The sequence below is a fragment of the Chiloscyllium punctatum genome, chromosome 16 (assembly GCF_047496795.1).
Source record: "Chiloscyllium punctatum isolate Juve2018m chromosome 16, sChiPun1.3, whole genome shotgun sequence".
In the NCBI taxonomy this organism is placed as follows: domain Eukaryota; kingdom Metazoa; phylum Chordata; class Chondrichthyes; order Orectolobiformes; family Hemiscylliidae; genus Chiloscyllium; species Chiloscyllium punctatum.
Window position 1 is genome coordinate 78,061,436 of NC_092754.1, and position 19,096 is coordinate 78,080,531.

General features: G+C 42.6%; 1 long non-coding RNA gene across 1 annotated transcript; it reads left to right on the forward strand.

The window, feature by feature from the left end:
* The first annotated feature begins 6,246 nt into the window (after positions 1 to 6,246).
* LOC140486875 (uncharacterized) lies at positions 6,247 to 17,642 on the forward strand. Its single transcript, XR_011962658.1, has 3 exons — positions 6,247 to 6,455; positions 8,000 to 8,106; positions 17,541 to 17,642. It is a non-coding gene; the product is annotated as an uncharacterized lncRNA (long non-coding RNA).
* Positions 17,643 to 19,096: the final 1,454 nt, after the last annotated feature.

Below are 19,096 nucleotides of genomic sequence, written 5' to 3' on the forward strand. Positions count from 1 at the left end.
GAGACAATGGGTCGGCCAGGGTAGTCAGGCTTGTGGATCTTGGGAAGGAGGTGGAACCGGGCAGTGCGGGGTTCCCGGACTGTGAGGTTGGAAGCTGTGGCTGGGAGATTTCCTGAGGCGATAAGGTTCTGCATGGTCTGGGAGATGATGGTTTGGTGATGGGGGTGTGGGGTCATGGTCGAGGGGGCAGGAGGAAGAGGTGTCCTCGAGTTGGCGTTTGGCTTCAGCGGTGTAAAGGTTAGTGTGCCAGACTACCACTGCGCCCCCTTTATCTGCTGGTTTGATGGTGAGGTTGGGATTAGAGCAAAAGGATTGGAGGGCTGCGCGTTGTGAGGGTGAGAGGTTTTAGTGGGGGAGGGGGGAACGACAGGTTGAGGCGGTTAATGTCCTGGCGGCAGTTGGAAATGAAGAGGTCGAGGGCAGGTAATAGGCCAGCGCGAGGTGTCCAGGTGGATGCAGTGTGTTGGACATGGGCAAAGGGGTCCTCGGAAGGTGGGCCGGAGTCTTGATTGTGAAAGTAAGCTCGGAGACGGAGGCAACAGAAGAATTGTTCGACGTCACGGCATGTATTAAATTCATTGATGAGTGGACGGAGGGGGATGAAGATGAGTCCTTTGCTGAGGACTGATCGTTCGTCCCCAGTGAGGGGAAGGTCTGGAGGGATGGTGAAAACTCGGCAGGTCTGGGAGCTGGGATCTGGTGTGAGTGTGGAGCTGGGAGTGGGGGCGGAGCCTGTAACTGGAGTGGGGGAAATGGAGGTGGAGTCATGAGCAGGGTTCCACCCCCATTCCCCCCATGCTGACGTCATCATCCTAGGAAAAATACCTCCATTGTCTACCTTTCTAATCCTCTGATCATCTTGTATATCTCTATCAAATCCCCTCTCACCTTGTTCTTGCCAATGAGAAGAGTTTCAAGTCTCTCAGCCTTTCCTCACAAGACCTTCTCTCCAGACCAGGCAATGTTCTGGTAAATCTCCTCTGCACATTTTCTAATGTTTCCAGATCCTTCCCGAAATATGGGCACCAGAACTGAACACAATATTCCAAGTGTAGCTGCACCAGCATTTTGTATACTTGCAGTATGGTATTTCAATCCCTCCACGAATGAAGCCGAACACACCGTTTGCCGCCTTAACAGCACTATCAACCTGGGTGGCAACTTTCAGGGATCTATGTACATGGACTCAAAGATCCCTCTGCACACCACACTACCAAGATTTTTTCCATTGACCCAGTATTCAGCCTTCCTGATATTCTTCTCAAAGTGCATCACCTCACATTTAGTTGCATTGAACTCTATTTGCCAACTCTCAGCCCAATTCTGCAGTTTATCCAAGTCCGCTTGCAACCTGTAACATTCTTCCACATTGTCCACTACTACACTGACTTTAGTGTCATCTGCAAATTTCCTAATCCATTCACCTATACCTGCAGTGGTCCCAAAACAGATCCTGGTGGCACATGACCAGTAACTGGACTCATCACGTTTGCCTCATACGCAAAAGGTCCCCAGTTTGAAACTGGGCAGAAACTGCTTTGTTATTCAACTGCAGAATTTTACATGGACAAGAACGGAGCTTTCTTGCTTGCTTTCCCATCTGCAAACCTGCCTTCGAATTTGCTTGAACAAATCTGCTCTCGTAGTGAGACTTGTTTCTATGCCTCTGCATTTTCTCCAACAGCCTACCATGTGGAACCTTGTCAAAGGCTTTACTTTTGTCCATGTATACCACGTCAAATGCCCTACCCTTATCTACAAGCTTGATGACCGTCTCAAAAAACTCAGAGGTTTGTGAGACATGACCTGCCCTTGACAAAACCAAGTTGACTATCTGAAATCAAATTGATGTTTGCCAGATGATTTTAAATCTTATAATCCTTTCCTAAACCTTTCCTACAACAGAAGTAAGGCTCACTGGTCTATAATTACCTGGATCATCTCTCCTGCCCTTCTTGAACAAGGACACAACATTTGCAATCTTCCACTGCTCTGGTATGAAATCTGCAGACAATGACAACTCAAATATCCAAGCCAAAGGCTATGCTTGTCCATTTTCACTCCTTCCAGCATTGATAACACCTGTTCATAACTAACCTTGATGATTTCTAGTCTAATATCTCATACCTCATTCTGCTCCTCTACAATATTCTCCTTTTGCTGAGTGAAAACTGATGAGAAATGTTCATTTAGCATCTCTCCGATCTCCACAGGGTCAACACTCATCTTCCCATTCTGTCTGTGATTGGCCCTATTCCTACCCTAATCATCTTTTTATTCCTCACATACCTATAGAAAGCTTAAGGGTTCTCTTTTATTCTATATGTTAAAGACTGGTCGTGTCCTCTCTTTGCTCTTTTTAACTCTCTCTTTAAATCCTTCTCAGCTGATCTGTAATTCTCCATCTCCTCATCTGAACCATCTTGCCTCATCAACATTTAAAAGCTTCCTTCTTCTTCGTAACAAGAGATGCAGTTTCCACAGTAAACCAAGGTTCCCTTACCTTATCACTTCCTCCTGCCTGACAGGGACATACCTATCAAGGACACGCAATATCTGTTCCTTAAACCAGCTCCACATTTCCATTGTCTGAATTCCCTGCATTTTGCTACCCCATTCTGTGCATCTAATTCTTGCCTAATAGCATTATAATTGCCCTTGCCTGATCAATAACTCTTGAACCGTGGCATGTACTAATTCCTTTCCATCACTAAACTAAAATTAACTGAATTATGGTCACTCTTTCCAAAGTGCTCACCTACAACTAAATCAAACACCTAGTCTGGTTCATTACCAAGGACCAGATCCAATGTGGCCTCCCCTCTTGTCGGCCCTTCAACATACTGTGTCAGGAAACCCTCCTGTACACATTAGATAAAAACCGATCCATCCAACGTATTAGATTAATAACATGTCCAGTCAATTTTGGGGAAGTTAAAGTCCCTCATGTTGACCACCCTGTTACTTTCACTCCTATCCAGAATAATTTTGCTAATCCTCTCTTCCACCTCCCTGGAACTCTGCAGAGGCCTATATATAAAAAAAAATTCCAAGCAGTGTGACCTCTCCTCTTCTGTTTCTAACCTCAGCCCACACTACCTCAGGAGACTAATCCTCATCAAAAGTTCTCTCAGCCACCGTTATACTCTCCTCGACTAACGTGACATGCATGGGCCCATTGCAGTGCTTCAAACTCCATGAGGCAGCCATACTCTCTGACAGACAGACTCAGTCTGGAATCTCCTCTGTCCTTAAGACATTATGCTCTGTCTGTGCTCCTCCATTTCCCCTTTGCACATTCCCTTTCCAACCCATCCCACTTGCATCACTCCACGAATGGTGCTGTCAAGGGCAGAAGTCTATGGAATACCCTCCCTCACCTTCTCTATCCTCCTTTTAAGATGTATTTTAAAATCATTCTCTTTAATCAATATTTTGATCATCCATGAAGCACCTTAGGGGATTTGCCATTGTAAAAGACTCCATTCAATGCAAATAGTTGTTGTTATTGCTGTACATTCGGAGAAACTGGAATGATGCATTCAAAATTCCAACAAGAAAGTCACTGACAGATGTTGTGTGCAGGCCACCAAATAATAACATCACATTGGGATGGGCAATAAACAAAGAAATAACTATTGCCTGTAAAATGGTACAGCTATTATCATGGGTGATTTTAATCTACATGTAGTTTGGTCGAACCAGCTCAGTCAGGGTAGCCTTGAGTTTATTAAGTGTATCCATGATAGTTTTCTTGAACAGTATGAAATGGAACTGACAAGGGAGCAATCTATCCAGCATTTGGCCCTGTGCAATGAGACAGGAATAATTAATGACCTCAGAGTTAGGGATCCTCTTGAAAGAAGTGATCACTGTATGGTTGAATTTAGAATACATATGGAGAGTGTGAAGATAAAATCTAACACCTGGGTCCTGTGCTTCAAAACAGGGAACTACAATAGAATGAGGGAGAACCTGGATAAAGTAGACTGGAAACAAAGATTTTATGGTGGGACAGTTTATGAGCAGTGGAAGATTTTCAGAGGCACTTTACAAAGTGCTCAGCAATGATATATTTCAGTGAAAAGGAAGGACTGTAAGAAAAGGCATACTCTGTGATGGGTATCTACGGAAAGCAATCAAATTGAAAGGGAAAGCATGCAAAGTGGCCAAAAACAGCCTGAAACTAGAACTGGGAAAACTATAAAGGTCAACAGAAAGCCACAGAAGAGCTATAAAGAAAAGTAAGATAGAACATAAGAAAACAGACTATAAAGACAGAAAACAAAATTTTATCTTGAATGAGAAAAGAGTGGCTAAAGTAAATGTTGGTCCTTTGGAAAATGAGAAGGAACATTTAATTATGGGATATCACAGTGGAGGAAACTAATATCTTGCCAATAATTAGCAAAGAGACAAAGATAGGTGAGGATTTGGAAACTGTCATTATTACGGAACAGCTAGTGTTGGACTGTTGGAGTTAATTGAGCTAATGACAGAAAAGTCTTCTGAGCCTGATGGAATGCATCCCAGGGTACTAAAGGAGATGCCAGGAGAAATAGCAAATGCACTGGCAGTAATTTTCCAAAATTGACTGGACTCTGTGGCAGTCCCAGCAGATTGGAAAGCAGCAAAAGTGACGCCACGTTTTTAAAAAGGAGGTGGACAAAAGGTGGGGAATTATACACAAGTTAGCTTATTCTCTGTCGTGGGAAAGATGCTTGCGTCTATTATTAAGGAAGAAATAGCAGGGAATCTTAATAGCAATTGTCCCATTGGACAACAGAGCGTGGGTTCATGTAGGGCAGGTCATGCTTCACAAATCTTTTGGAATTCTATGAAGACATTTCGAGCAAGGTGGACAACAAGGACCCAGTGGATGCGGTGTACCCAGATTTCCAAAAGGCCTTCAACGAGGTGCTGTGCAAGAGGCTGTTGCATAATATAAAGGTGCATGGTGTTAGGAGTAGAGTATTATCATGGATAGAAGATTGGTTGACTAACAGGAAGCAAAGTGTGGGGATAAATGAGTACTATTCCGGCTGGCAATCAGTGACTAATAGTGTGCCTCAGGGATCAGTGTTGGGACTGCGATTATTTAGAATTGATACAGATGATTTGGAGTTAGGGACCACATGTAGGGTGTCAAAGTTTGTATATGACACTAAGATGAGTCACAGAACAAAGTGTGTGGAGGACTGTGAAACTTTGCAGAGGAACAGAGACACATTGAGTGAGTGGGCAATGGTCTGGCATTTGGAATAGAATGTTCATAAATGTAAAGTCCGACTGTTTGGATGGAGTAACATTAAAAAAGAGATTATTACTTGAGTTTTAAAAAGTTGCATCATTTGCTGTGCAGGGGCACCTGAGTATCCTTGTGCATGAAGGTTGGTCACCAGGTACAACAATCAACTCAGAAAGCAAATGGAATTTTAGCCTTCGTTGCTGAAGGGATTGTGTTTAAAAGCAGAGGTTATGTTCCAGCTGTATTGGGTGCTGGTGAGGCCACACCTGGAGTACTGCATGCAGTTTCTGTCTCCTTACTTGCTCAAGGATGTACCGGCACTAGAGGGGGTGCAGAGGAGGTTAACTAGGTTGATTCCGGAGTTGAGGGGGTTAGCTTAACAGAGACTGAGTAGATTGGGATTATATTCATTGGAAATCAGAAGAATGGGAAACATATAAAATAATGAATGGAATAGATAAAACAGAAGTAGAGAGAATGTTTCCACTGGCAGGTGAAGCTAGGACAAGAGGGCATCACCATAAGACTAGAGGTAGCAAATTTAGGACTGAATTGAGAAGAACTTCTTGACCTCTGTGGAATTCATTGCCCAGGGAATTCGTTGATGCTAGTTCAGTAAACGTTTTTAAAGCTATGGTAGCTTTTTTAAAAAGAATTAATTAATTAAGGGATATGGTGAGAACGTTGGTAAATGGTTCTGCGTCCACAAAATGATCAGCCATGATCTTAATGAATGGCAGAGCAAGCTCAAAGGGCAGGACGGCCTTCTCCTGTTCCTAGTTCTTTTGTTGTTATATTTTGCATTCCTCCCACACTCTTGACTTTCAGGTGCTGGTGTTAGATTAGGATGGACAAAATTAAAATTCACAGAACACCAGGTTATAGTCCAACAGGTTTATTTGGAAGGACTAGCTTTGCAGCTTCTTCATCAGGTGGTTGTGTGATTTTTAAATTTGTGTCTCACTCTTGTAACTGATGAACAGAAACAAAAGCCACGAAGCAGTGCGCATGCTCCAGGCAACAATGGGCCCCTGGTGGTTGATGTCAGCGGAAGACCAATGGAAAGGCAGGGGCACAGCTGGAGGACCTGGTGGGGCATTTGGTCCTCCGACCAATCAGAGCAAATGAGGGACGGGACTAGACTATACCACGTGATCATCCTCACAGTGGGCGTGGATGTGCGGGACGTGTGGATGGAGAGCTGTTGGTAAGGAAAGAAATAAACAGCAGGAAGTGGGAGGGAAATGGTGTTGGTATGGGCTGAGAGGTTTTACAAACATTTGGTGCACATCGGAAAATACAAATTTGAAACTTACAGTCCTATTTTTGCAGTAAACTGGTAAATAACCTCATTGTGTGATCGCTGCCATCTTTATTCGGGGCAAAGATTCACTGGACACGTGCGCGGCTGCCAGCATTGTTGGGGGCAAAGTTCAGTGGTGTGTATGGGCAGCCCTCCCTGGTAGAGAGTCATAGGGCAGGATTTACCCAGTGCACATTCAAACCCAGAGAAATGGATGTTTTGTTTTCTTGGATTTGTTTCTTCATCCATTTAAATGATTTGGATGTGAATAGAGCCGGTACGGTTTGTAAGTTTGCAGATGACACCAAAATTGGAGGTATTGTGGACAGTGATAAAAGTTGTCTCAGAATACAATGGGATATTGATCAGATGGGCCAATGGGCTGCGGAGTGGCAGATGGGGTTTAGTTTAGATAAATGTGAGGTGCTGCACTTTAGAAAAGCAAATCAGAGCAGGACTCACACTGAATTGTAAGGTCTTGGAGAGTCTTGCTGAACAAAGAGACCTTGGAATGCAGGTTCATAGTTCGTTGAAAGTCGAGTCACAGGTAGATAGGATAGTGAAGAAATTGTTTGGGATTCTTCCCTTCGTTGGTCAGAGCATTGAGTAAAGGAGCTGTACAGGACATTGGTTAGGCCACTTTTGGAATATTGTGTGGAATTCTGGTGTCCCTCATATCAGAAAGAGGCACTGAAACATGGAAGGTTTGAGAATTGATTTTTTAAGGATATTGCCAGGGTTGGAGGATTTGAGTTGCAGGGAGAGGCATAATAGGCTGGGGCCATTTTCCCTGGAGTGTCATATGCTGAGGTGTGATGTTGAAGAGGTTTATAAAATCGTGAGGGGCATGGATCGCGTAAATAGACAAGGTGTTTACCCTGGTGTGGTGGAGCCCAGAACTAGAGGATATAGATTTAGGGTGAGGGGGGAAAATTCAAAAGGAGCCTAAAGGTCAACCAAAATTGTAACATTTAAAAGGCATTTGAATAGGAAGGGTTCAGAGGGATGTCAGTCAAGTGCTGGCAAATGGGAATAGTTCAGGTTAGAATATGTGGTTTGCATAAATGGGTTGGACTGAAGATTCTGTTTTTGTGCTCGACATCTCTGACTGTGGGATCATAAAAGGGAACACTGCTCTGATTCACCTCTGGGCTCCTTGATATCCACTTGTTCATTATCTAGCTTCCTCAGTCTCATGTTTAGTCTTTTACTATTACGTTCACAGACCTTTTTGTAAATGGATTGTCCACTGCTGCCCAACTCCTGACCGTATGCTGCTCCATTATCAGGTTATTTTTTCCACAATATCTTTGACAGTCAAGAATTCTTTTTTTTCAATAGTGAGTGGATTTTTCTTCCATTTCTGACAGTCAAATTCTGCACCATTTTCAATCCATATAATTCATATTGCACTCCCTGAAACATCATGTGTATTTCTCCTTCCACAGATACCAGTGATCAATGCCAAAGCCCTGTTGCCTGTGGAGAGGGTGATGTTTGACTTCCTTGTACAGCTGCATTTTGAATGGTGAAGGCGCTCCCACAATGTGGTCGGGTAAGAGACATTACAGATTATTCACTCAGTGATAGTGAAAAGTAGAAGATATCTGTACAACTCAACATGTTTTTAATTTCACAAAAATATTGTGAACCTTTGACATAAGGCCACAGCTGGAGAATATTATGTCCGGTGACCAAACCCATTGCCAAATAAGCAATTTTTCAGGAATGCCTTAAAGGAAGAAAACAGATCTTAGAGGGTGGGAATTCCAGACCACGTTGCCTTGGAAAAAATAGAAACAGTCACACAGCTGAACTCAAAAATAAACACATCATTGGGAGTCTGAACTAAGTTATTGAGATATGAAAGGGTGTGTGGTGCAGGAAGATAGGAATGATTACAGCCAGGAATTAAGTCAAGGGTGTGAAAGTAAATTGTTGCTTATAAATGGGAGCCTTTTGATGGATCAGCAAGTTCTGGTACAAGTGAGCACTTGGGCGGTAGAGTTCTCAATATTCTGGAGATTATAGGGAGGGTGATTGTGGGATGCTGGCCAGGAGTGGGTTTAGATAATGAAATCTAGAGTTAACAAAATAAATGAATGAGAGTTTCAGTAAATGAGCTGAGACTGTGGTGAGGTCCGGTGACATCATTGAAGTCGAAATAGTGGTCTTGGTGTGGGACTGGACGATCACCCTCACCTCACCTCTGGAATTTAGCTGTATGTCAGTTTGTGAATCAAGTCTGTAACAAGATCAGGAACTGAGTGGCCCTGGCAGAACCCAAACTGGTTGTCACAGAAGGTTATTGCTGAGCAGCTGCATGACAGCACTGTTGATGACACCTTCCATCACTTCACTGCTGAGCGAATGTCGACTGATGGAGGGAAATTGACTGGGTTGGCTCTGTCCTGCGTTTTTGTGTTGAACATCCTTGGGAAATGTTCCACAATGTCAGTCGGTGCCAGTGCTGGACTTGTCTTGGTGGGCAGCAATTTCTGGAGCACAGCCATCAGTATGATTGCCACAATTTTGGTAGGGCTGACAGTCTTTACACTACTTCTCCATTTCTTGATCTGATTTGAAATAAGTTTTCAACCAAGTTGATTCATGTCTCTGATGTCAGGGACCAATGTAGAAGGCTCATCCACTTGGCACTGCTGGCTGAAGATTGCTGCAAATGCTGTTGTCTTGTCTGTTGCATGGATGTGTGAGACCCCTCCATCAGTAAGGGTGGGGATATCTGTGATGCTTCCTGCAGTGAGTTGTTTAATTGTCCATCACCATTCCTGACTAGGTGTGGCAGAACTGCCGAGCTCAGATCTGAACAATTGGTTGTTGGATCACATAGTTCTATTTGGTGTTGCTTACGCTGTTTGGCATGCAGGTTGGGTAGCTTCACCAGGTTGGCACCACATTTTTAGTTATGCCTGGTATTGCTCCTGGCATGCCCTGCGGAACTCTCCATTGAACTAGGGTTGATCCCCTGCCTTGATGTTAATGGTTCAGTGGGGAATATACCAGGCCATGAGATTTCAGATTGGGCTGGAGTACAGTTCTGCTGCTGTTTTGGCCCACAGTGAGACAGAAGGGTCAAGAGGGCTGATTGTGTTGTATTTTCCAGTGCATTGGTAGATGTAATGTGGTCCATCCAGTTTCATTCCTTTGTTGAGACTGTGCAGTGATTAATACAATGAGTGATTTGATGGGCCACTGTCAGGAATGCAACTTTTAAAAAAAGGTTTTGTTATTTCCACATGAAAGAAGTGAAACTATCATGGTATTCGAACAGATGAAAAACTCAACAGACAATCAAGGTATTTTTCAATGGATAATTTCAGTTACATCACACTAAATTTTTGCCATAAATTCTGTGCGTTAGAATTGTGCCATCCACAATCACCTGATGAAGGAGCGGTGCTCCGAAAGCTAGTGTGCATCCAATTAAATCTGCTGGACTATAACCTGGTGTTGTGTGATTATTAACTGAGAATATGACCGCACTACTAACAGGGCAGCATGTAAACAGGCTCAATCCAGTTAATCAATATATTCGGAAGAAGGATTTCCTCCAAGTTTGATGACGCAATATTCGCCAAAACCGTCAACTTCAACCCGCTATGTTGCTCTTAACAAAAACTTCAGGCTGACACAAAGCTCCCCACCCCACTGCAATGTGGTAACTGGGCCCGGCCCAGGAATTGAAACTGGGACATTTGTGGACTGTGATCTCAAAGGAAGGGAGCAAATACAATTCTGACAGATTAGTTCTCAAAGATGAGCAGCAAGTTTGAGACAAGGCAGGTGGTATGCCGCCTTGCACTTAGCTTAATTACATTTCTTATTTACAGTCGTGTTTTGCAAAGTATAAAGAACTATGTGTTTGTTTTCCATTGTTGGAGAGTTTTATCCGAGTTGATCACAGTTGCTGCCTCTCGCTCCCCAAGTCAAATCATTGGATCTATAACAAAACAATAAACTGCAGGTGCTGGAGATCTGAATCCCAGAAACAAAGTGCTGAAGAAACTCAGCAGTTCTGAGGGCATCGCTGAAGAGAAAAATAATGTTACATTTCAATTTCAGTGACTCTTCGTCTGAACGGACAAATGGTCATGAGACTTGGAGTTTCCAACGTTTTATTCCCCTCAGAGATGCTGCTGGACCTGCAGTTCTCCAGCACTGTGCTTTCTATAGTGAACTTTATTTACAAAACCGATCAGAAAAATACTAATCGCCAAAAGTGAAAGGTTCATTGCAAACGTGAGCATAGTTTCCACACTTGAGTTACACAAGCACGTCTCGGTTTAAAAACAAGATTTAACTCTCAATAATATTCCATCTCAAAATTAACCAAGTTACACCAGTAATAAAGCTCATCCACCCAATGAGGCACTTCAGCATAACATCCTGCAGTGTTGCACACAGCCACCTTTACCAAAGAATGATCACATGTCACAAAATTGAAGGCCAAAAGCATGTCTCTTTAAAGGAGCTGAAGTCAAACTCAGTTTTTGGAAGGATTTTTATTAAACCTGATTGAACATTTAAATCTCAGAGCATAATCTTTGCTTTTTTAAACAAAGTGTGTGGGAAACATCCCACATCTTGCTAAAGGTTCAGTTCAGTCTGATACATAGAGCCAAAGGTCAAGCAAACATCACACTTTCCATTCACTTCTACAAAGGGCTGACATCACATTTCTTCAGGATTTAAAGTATTTTATAAATTGTTTGTAAAATCATTTGTCACGTTAAAGAACTGAACAATAAATGTCATTGTAGGCAATAAGAGTGAAGCCTGTGACAGCAGATTTAGCTATGGAGGGTAGTGTATGTGCTTTCTAAATTCTGGGTGCACTTTGGGAGACTGCTCCCAGATGGTGATAGTGAGCATATTTGGAATGCACTGTTTAGATTTTGGAATCCTTGGGAGAGAATCTCTGGTTTCACTAATACTTGGCTTGCGTTGTTGGTGTATAGTAAGCAATTCATAAAGTTACTTATGTATTGTTGTTGACTACCTGAATGGTATTCAAATCTGCCAGGTTGCCTTCAATAGTGTGAATGCATCTATTGTAAATGTTTGGAGTATTCCAGATTTGCCCAGTGCTTGGCAAATTCAGGGGGGACAAAAAAATCACATTGAGTAATTTGAAATTAAGAATCCAAGAGGATGTAACCACTGAAGTATTCAATTCAAATAGTTAAATGGAGTGCTCACATTTAAAATACCTGTTATCCATAGGAATGGATGGACTGACAGAATTGGCACCAAATTCCTGGCTGGGGAGTGTGAAATGTGCTTTGATAAAGTCACCTGCATTTACCGACAATAATTTGGCAAGCTCGGAAATTTAAAAAACAAGTCGAGCTTCATTGCTGCTCCACTCGGTTCACAAGCTCTGTGAAAAAAATAACAATGTTCAGGTTTATTGCATACACTCTGAAACACGTGTTCCTTCTACAGATCCTGCAAGTTTCCCCAATGAGCATTGTCCATCCAAATGATGTTGCTTACTTTGACCAACTCATTTCTTTCCGAGCCTCTATAACCTGAAGACTGACCAGAAGCAATTACTCCACATATGTGGGAACATTACCAACGAGGAATTTTTTCTTTCAGAATTGACTTCCATATATTCAAAGTCCAGAAAAAATAAAAAGCTTGTTACCTTTTATAGAGGAATGATTCAGTGGGAGTAAAACGCTAACCTTTTCTTGCTTAATAATCAAGCTACCTAAATTTTAAAAATGAACACTTCTTAATAGTTCGCAAGATCCTAATGAAATATTTTATGTGAAACAAATTACATGATACATATTTATTCAGATAACCAAACAAGTTTGTTCATTGAAGAACCCAGAGGAAAAGGTCATGAAACAATGTGAGTTTGATATACCTCGATCATCATTTCAAGTGCATTCTCTGAATAAATTCTCCTTTTCCTCCTCGAAGTATTCAACTTCTTGAATAATTAAGAGAATGAAGTCACAGTTGTACAACACAAAATCAGACCCTTCAGTCCAACTTGCCCATGCTGACCAGATATCCAAAATTAATCTAGTCCCATTTGCCAGCATTTGTTCCATATCCATCTTAAACCCTTTCTACTGATTCAGTTTATTTTACTTTATCAGCACTTGAAATACTGACATTTTTTTTCTCCCAACATTGGTTAAAGAAGTTATAAGTTCATTCATCCAAGTTAATTTTGTAATCTTTCTCAAAGAAAAAAGTGAGAACAACATATAGCTCAGTGCAAAACAAAATACTGCAGCTGTGCGATATCTGGGAATACTGTAAAGGTGAGGCACTAATACTGCACAAGTTTGTCAGCATGGTTTCAATTACTGACAATAATTTAGTCATGACTTAGCCTTCCCATAGTTAAGGTAAATGTGAGATATCTGAATTTCATGAATTGTTTCCTATTGCACTTTGATCAATAAAAGTTATTCTTGGTTTAAACTTCTCAAAAGAGAAAGTGACGACCAAAGAAGCTGGATATCAGAGTCGAAAAGTGTCATGCTGGAAAAGCACAGCAAGTCAGGCAGCATCCAAGAAGCAGGAGCATTGATGTTTCAGGCATAAGCCCTTCATCAGGAATCACAGGCTTCAGAAAAATAACTGGCATAGACTTATGCTAATACATTTGTAGAAGGGTCAGATTAGAGACTAATTTCAGATTTGGTATCATTCAGTGCAACATTTCAGTATGATATTTACATATGTACCTAAAAGAGAAGTTGTCTAAAATTACAAGCTCTCGGATGATTATAGGATTAAACCTGGAAATAAAGCTGGTGAACAAGAATGGCAAAGTGAAGTCCCATCAGTATCGCCTTGGGCAGTGTCAAGTAAGAATTTGAGAGCAGAATTGCCACTTTGGTGTAACCTGCAGTCTGGCCAAATTGCAGCAAAAATCTGTTCAATTTTATCTGCAAACTATTGAATGCGAAATCCTCCTTTCACAATAATGAGGCAGCATTTTGGGATGTCATTTTAAAAATATATTATTTTCAAAGTTACTCACAATTAAGAGTGATCACTTGGTGCTGTCTGCATAACACAGTACGAAAAGGAATTAATAGAAAAAACATTATAACCCAAATTCAGAGTCACTTATTCATTGATATTGCATGGATCCAGCATTTATAAGTAATCAATTTTTAAAAATAAATACAGATACATTTACTAAGTATATTGGAGTACAGTCAAGTTTCTTACTTAACAGTGACAGGATTGGACAGAGTCCACATGGATTTAAGAGAGGGGAATCATACTTAGCAAATCTACTGAAAGAATCTACAGAGTCGAATATTAGAGAAAGAAATTGCAGGATATTTAGAAAAGCTTATCGTTAAACATGGTAGACTGGGTTTTGTGAAAGAGAAACTATATTTGACAAATTTGTGACAGTTCATTGAGGAGATAACAAACAGGGTGATAAAGGGCAATCCAATGATGTTCTGTATTTGGATTTTAAAAATGCAAATGATAAGGTGCTTCATAAAAGTTAATTGCACAATTTAGGAGCTCATGGTATCGGCGAAATGTATTAGTATGGACTGAGGATTGGTTAACCACACTGGCTGTTGTTGAGTCCTCACTTGGAGTGCTGTATACAGTGTTAGCTCCCATATTTAATAAAGGATAAACTAACATTGGAGACCATTCAAAAAAGATTCACTTAGCTGCTTTGAGGACAAAAGGGTTGACCTGTCAAGAATAGATAAGCAGGGGTGATCTTATGGAAACAAGATTATGAGGAGCTTGACAGGGTAGATGTTGACTAGATCTTCTAGCACCAGTGAAGTCTCAAACCAGGGGACATTACATAAGGGAACATTCATTTTAGAAAAAGGAAAGAATTTGTTTTTCTTAGTGAACGGCGAGAATTTTCTCGCCCAAACAATTGTGAAAGTTAAATGTGGGAGCGGAATAGTTGGGTTACTCTTTGGAGGGTTGTTCTGGCTTATAGAACATAGAACATAGAACAATACAGCACAGAACAGGCCCTTCGGCCCACGATGTTGTGCCGAACTTCTATCCTAGATTAAGCACCCATCCATGTACCTATCCAAATGCCGCTTAAAGGTCGCCAATGAATCTGACTCTACCACTCCCACGGGTAGCGCATTCCATGCCGCCACCACTCTCTGGGTGAAGAACCCACCCCTGACATCTCCCCTGTACCTTCCACCCTTCACCTTAAATTTATGTCCCCTTGTAACACTCTGTTGTACCCGGGGAAAAAGTTTCTGACTGTCTACTCTATCTATTCCTCTGATCATCTTATAAACCTCTATCAAGTCACCCCTCATCCTTCGCCGTTCCAACGAGAAAAGGCCGAGAACTCTCAACCTATCCTCGTACGACCTACTCTCCATTCCAGGCAACATCCTGGTAAATCTTCTCTGCACCCTCTCCAAAGCTTCCACATCTTTCCTAAAGTGAGGCGACCAGAACTGCACACAGTACTCCAAATGTGGCCTAACCAAAGTCCTGTACAGCTGCAACATCACCTCATGACTCTTGAATTCAATCCCTCTGCTAATGAACGATAATACTCCATAGGCCTTCTTACAAACTCTATCCACCTGAGTGGCAACCTTCAAAGATCTATGTACATAGACCCCAAGATCCCTCTGTTCCTCCACCTGACCAAGAACCCTACCATTAACCCTGTATTCCGCATTCTTATTTGTTCTTCCAAAATGGACAACTTCACACTTGGCAGGGTTGAACTCCATCTGCCACTCCTCAGCCCAGCTCTGCATCATATCTAAGTCCCTCTGCAGCCGACAACAGCCCTCCTCACTGTCCACAACTCCACCTATCTTTGTATCATCTGCAAATTTACTGACCCACCCTTCGACTCCCTCATCTAACTCATTAATAAAAATTACAAACAGCAGAGGACCCAGAACTGATCCCTGCGGAACTCCACTTGTAACTGGACTCCATGCTGAATATTTACCATCTACTACCACTCTCTGAATTCGACCGGTCAGCCAGTTTTCTATCCAATTGGCCAAATTTCCCTCTATCCCATGCCTCCTGACTTTCCGCATAAGCCTACCATGGGGAACCTTATCAAATGCCTTACTAAAATCCATGTACACTACATCCACTGCTCTACCCTCATCCACATGCTTGGTCACCTCCTCGAAGAATTCAATAAGACTTGTAAGGCAAGACCTACCCTTCACAAATCCGTGCTGGCTGTCCCTAATCAAGCAGTGCCGTTCCAGATACTCGTAAATCCTATCCCTCAGTACCCTTTCCATTACTTTGCCTACCACAGAAGTAAGACTAACTGGCCTGTAATTCCCGGGGTTATCCCTATTCCCTTTTTTGAACAGGGGCACAACATTCGCTACTCTCCAGTCCCCTGGTACCACCCCCGTTGCCAGTGAAGACGAGAAGATCATTGCCAACGGTACTGCAATTTCCTCTCTTGCTTCCCACATAATCCTAGGATATATCCCGTCAGGCCCGGGGGACTTGTCTATCCTCAAGTTGTTCAAAATGTCCAACACATCTTCCTTCCTAACAGATATCTCTTCTAGCTTATCAGTCCGTTTCACACTCTCCTCTTCAACAATACAGTCCCTCTCGTTCGTAAATAGTGAAGAGAAGTACTTGTTCAAGACCTCAAAGGCTTGTTGGGTTGAAGGGCCTGTTTCCACATAGTAGGGAATCTGTGATTCTGTCTCAAATTATTATAAAAGAGGGCAGATAGATTTTTGAAATATTGAGCAGTTGAGGGCTATGCGGATCAAGCATAAAAGAGGTGTTGAGATCTGGGTTGACCCAGCCATGATCTGATAGAATGGGGGAACAAGCTGAAGGCGATGAATGCCCTACTCCTGCTCCGATTCCTTGAGGCTCCGTTTCATGTTTTTTTTTGTTTCCAAAGAAGAACGTGATACAATGTGCTAAAGATCTCAGATGTTGTGAAAATGGAGTGTTTATGTACTAATTCAAATGGCCTTGATTCATAAATCACAGCTGTACAGTCATGAGTGGGAAGGCAATTCCCTCCATGAATAAAGGAAATCTACTGCAGAGCTCACACAAAGGGAATTCCTTCCCTCAGTGAACTCACCCATCACATTACCCAACATATCAGCAAAAGCAGGCTGCACTGCACATGCTTCAGCAAACAAAGTGACCCGCGGATGACTGATATCAGCACCGGACCAATGAAAGGACGGTGGGCGGATCTGGAGGACCTAGCGGGATGTTGGTCCTCCAACCAAACAAAGTAAATGAAGGGCGGAGCTAAACTAAACCATGTGATCACCCTCGCGCGCGGCGCAGAGTCGCCGTAATGAATGCTCGGCAAGTTTTGGAGAGAAAGGATATGGTAATGAAAGAAATAAACAGGGAAACGGGAGAAAAACTGTGTTGCTATGAGCGGAGATGTTTTACAAACAAGTTGTGCACGTCGGAAAACACAAACTTGAACGTCTCAGTTCGCAGTAAATTCGGAATGGCCTCAGCGCGGCTGCAGACCTGAGTGAGCGCCGCCATCTTTATTCGGGACAACGTGCGGAGCCGCCATCTTTGTAGGGGGCAAGGTGCAGCCAGGCGCATGTGCAGCCTTTCTCTAGTCCAGAGTCATTGTGATCATAACAGCCAAGACTGCTCTGATTCACCTCTGGGCTCCCTCATGACCACTTTGTCAATATCTAGCTTCCTCAGTATCGAAACACGGGTGTATTTTTGGTCTGTTTACTCCTGTATTCTTACTTTTATAGACCCTTTGTAAATGAGTTTTTCACTGCGGCCCAGCCCCTGACCATGTTCTGCTCTATTATCAGATTACTTTTTTCTTGAATATTTTTGACAGTCAAGAATTCTTTTTTCCAACAAGCAAGTGTATTTTCCTTCCATTTCTGACGATCAAATTCTGCACCATTTTCATTCCCTGTAATCCATTTTGCACTCCCTGAAACATCAACTGTGTTTCTCCTTTCACAGATACCAGTGATTAATGCCAAAGCCCTGTTGCTTGTGGAGAGGGTGATGTTTGACTTTCTTGCACAGCTGCAGTTTGTGTGGTGAAGGTGCTCCTACAATGTGGTTGGGTAAGTGGCATTATAGATTATTCATTCAGCAACAGTGATGATTTGAGAATAATGTCCAAATCAATAATAGTTTGTATTTTTATTATCATGCTTATAATTTCGCAAAAATACTGTTGAGAACTTTAGACATAAGGACAGAGATGGAGATATTAGGTCAGGTGACTAAAAGCATTGCCAAAAAGCAGGTTTTGAGGGATGTCTTAAAGGCAGACCTGTGAGGTCTTGGCTGCGAATTTCAGACCAAGCTGCTTCAGCAACTGTAGAAACAGCCACACAGTTGAAGTGATGAATTAACAAATGGTTGGGAGTCTCGAAGAAAATGGGTTGTCGAGGTCTCAAAGTGTGTGTGGTGCAGGGAGCTACGGATGATCACAGCCAGGAATTAAATCAAGTGTGAGAATTTTAAATTGAGGGATATTGGCTAGGTGCTGGCAGGTGAGACTAGATTGGGTTGGGGTATCTGGTCGGCATGGACAGGTTGGACCGAAGGGTCTGTTTCCTTGCTGTACATCTCTATGGCAGTATGCTGTTGATTATAATTAGGAGCCTTTTGATGAATCAACAAGCAGAGATTGAGACTTTCTTGAGATTACAGGAAGGTTGAATATGGGAAGCTGGCCCTGAGTGTGAAAATGGAGTCTGGAGATAACACACAACGGATGAGAGTTTTAGTATATGAGCTGAGAAGAGGGTGGAATCAGCTCGAATTAGTGATCTTGGAATGGGACTGAGTTATCACACTCACCTCACCTCTGGGATTCAGCTGGTTGCCAGATTGTGAATCAGGGCGGTAACACAATCGGGAGCTGAGTGGCCCTGGTGGAGCCTAAAATGAGTGTCACTCAGCTGGCTGTTGCTGAGCAGCTGCTGCTTGGTAGCCCAGTTGATGACATCTTCCATCACTTTACTGCTGATCGAGTGTGGACTGATAGATGGAAATTGGCTGGGTTGGATTGCCCTGTGTTTTTGTGTTGAATATCCCTGGGCAATGTTCCACATTGTCGATAGATGCCAGTGCTGGAGCGGTACTTGGCTTGGTGGGTGGCAAGTTCTGGAGCTCAAACCATCAGTATTATTGCCAGAATATTGGCAGGGCCCGTAGCCTTTGCACTACTTAACCATTTCTTGATGTTATTCAAACTGAATCGAACAGGCTTAAAACTCACATCTGTGATGTTGGAAACCACTGGAGAAGGCTGAGATGGATCATCACGCTTTACACTTCTGGCTGCAGATTGCTGCAAATGCTGTCATCTTATCTGGTGCATGGATGTGTGAGGCCCCTCCATCAATAAGGGTGGGCATATCTAAGATGTTTCCTCCAGTGAGTTGTTTAATTGTCCATCACCGTTCACAACTGGGTGTGGCAGAACTGCAGAGCTCCGATCTGTTCCATTGGATGGAGGATCACTTAGCTCTGTTGCTTGCTGCTGATGCTGTTTGATATGC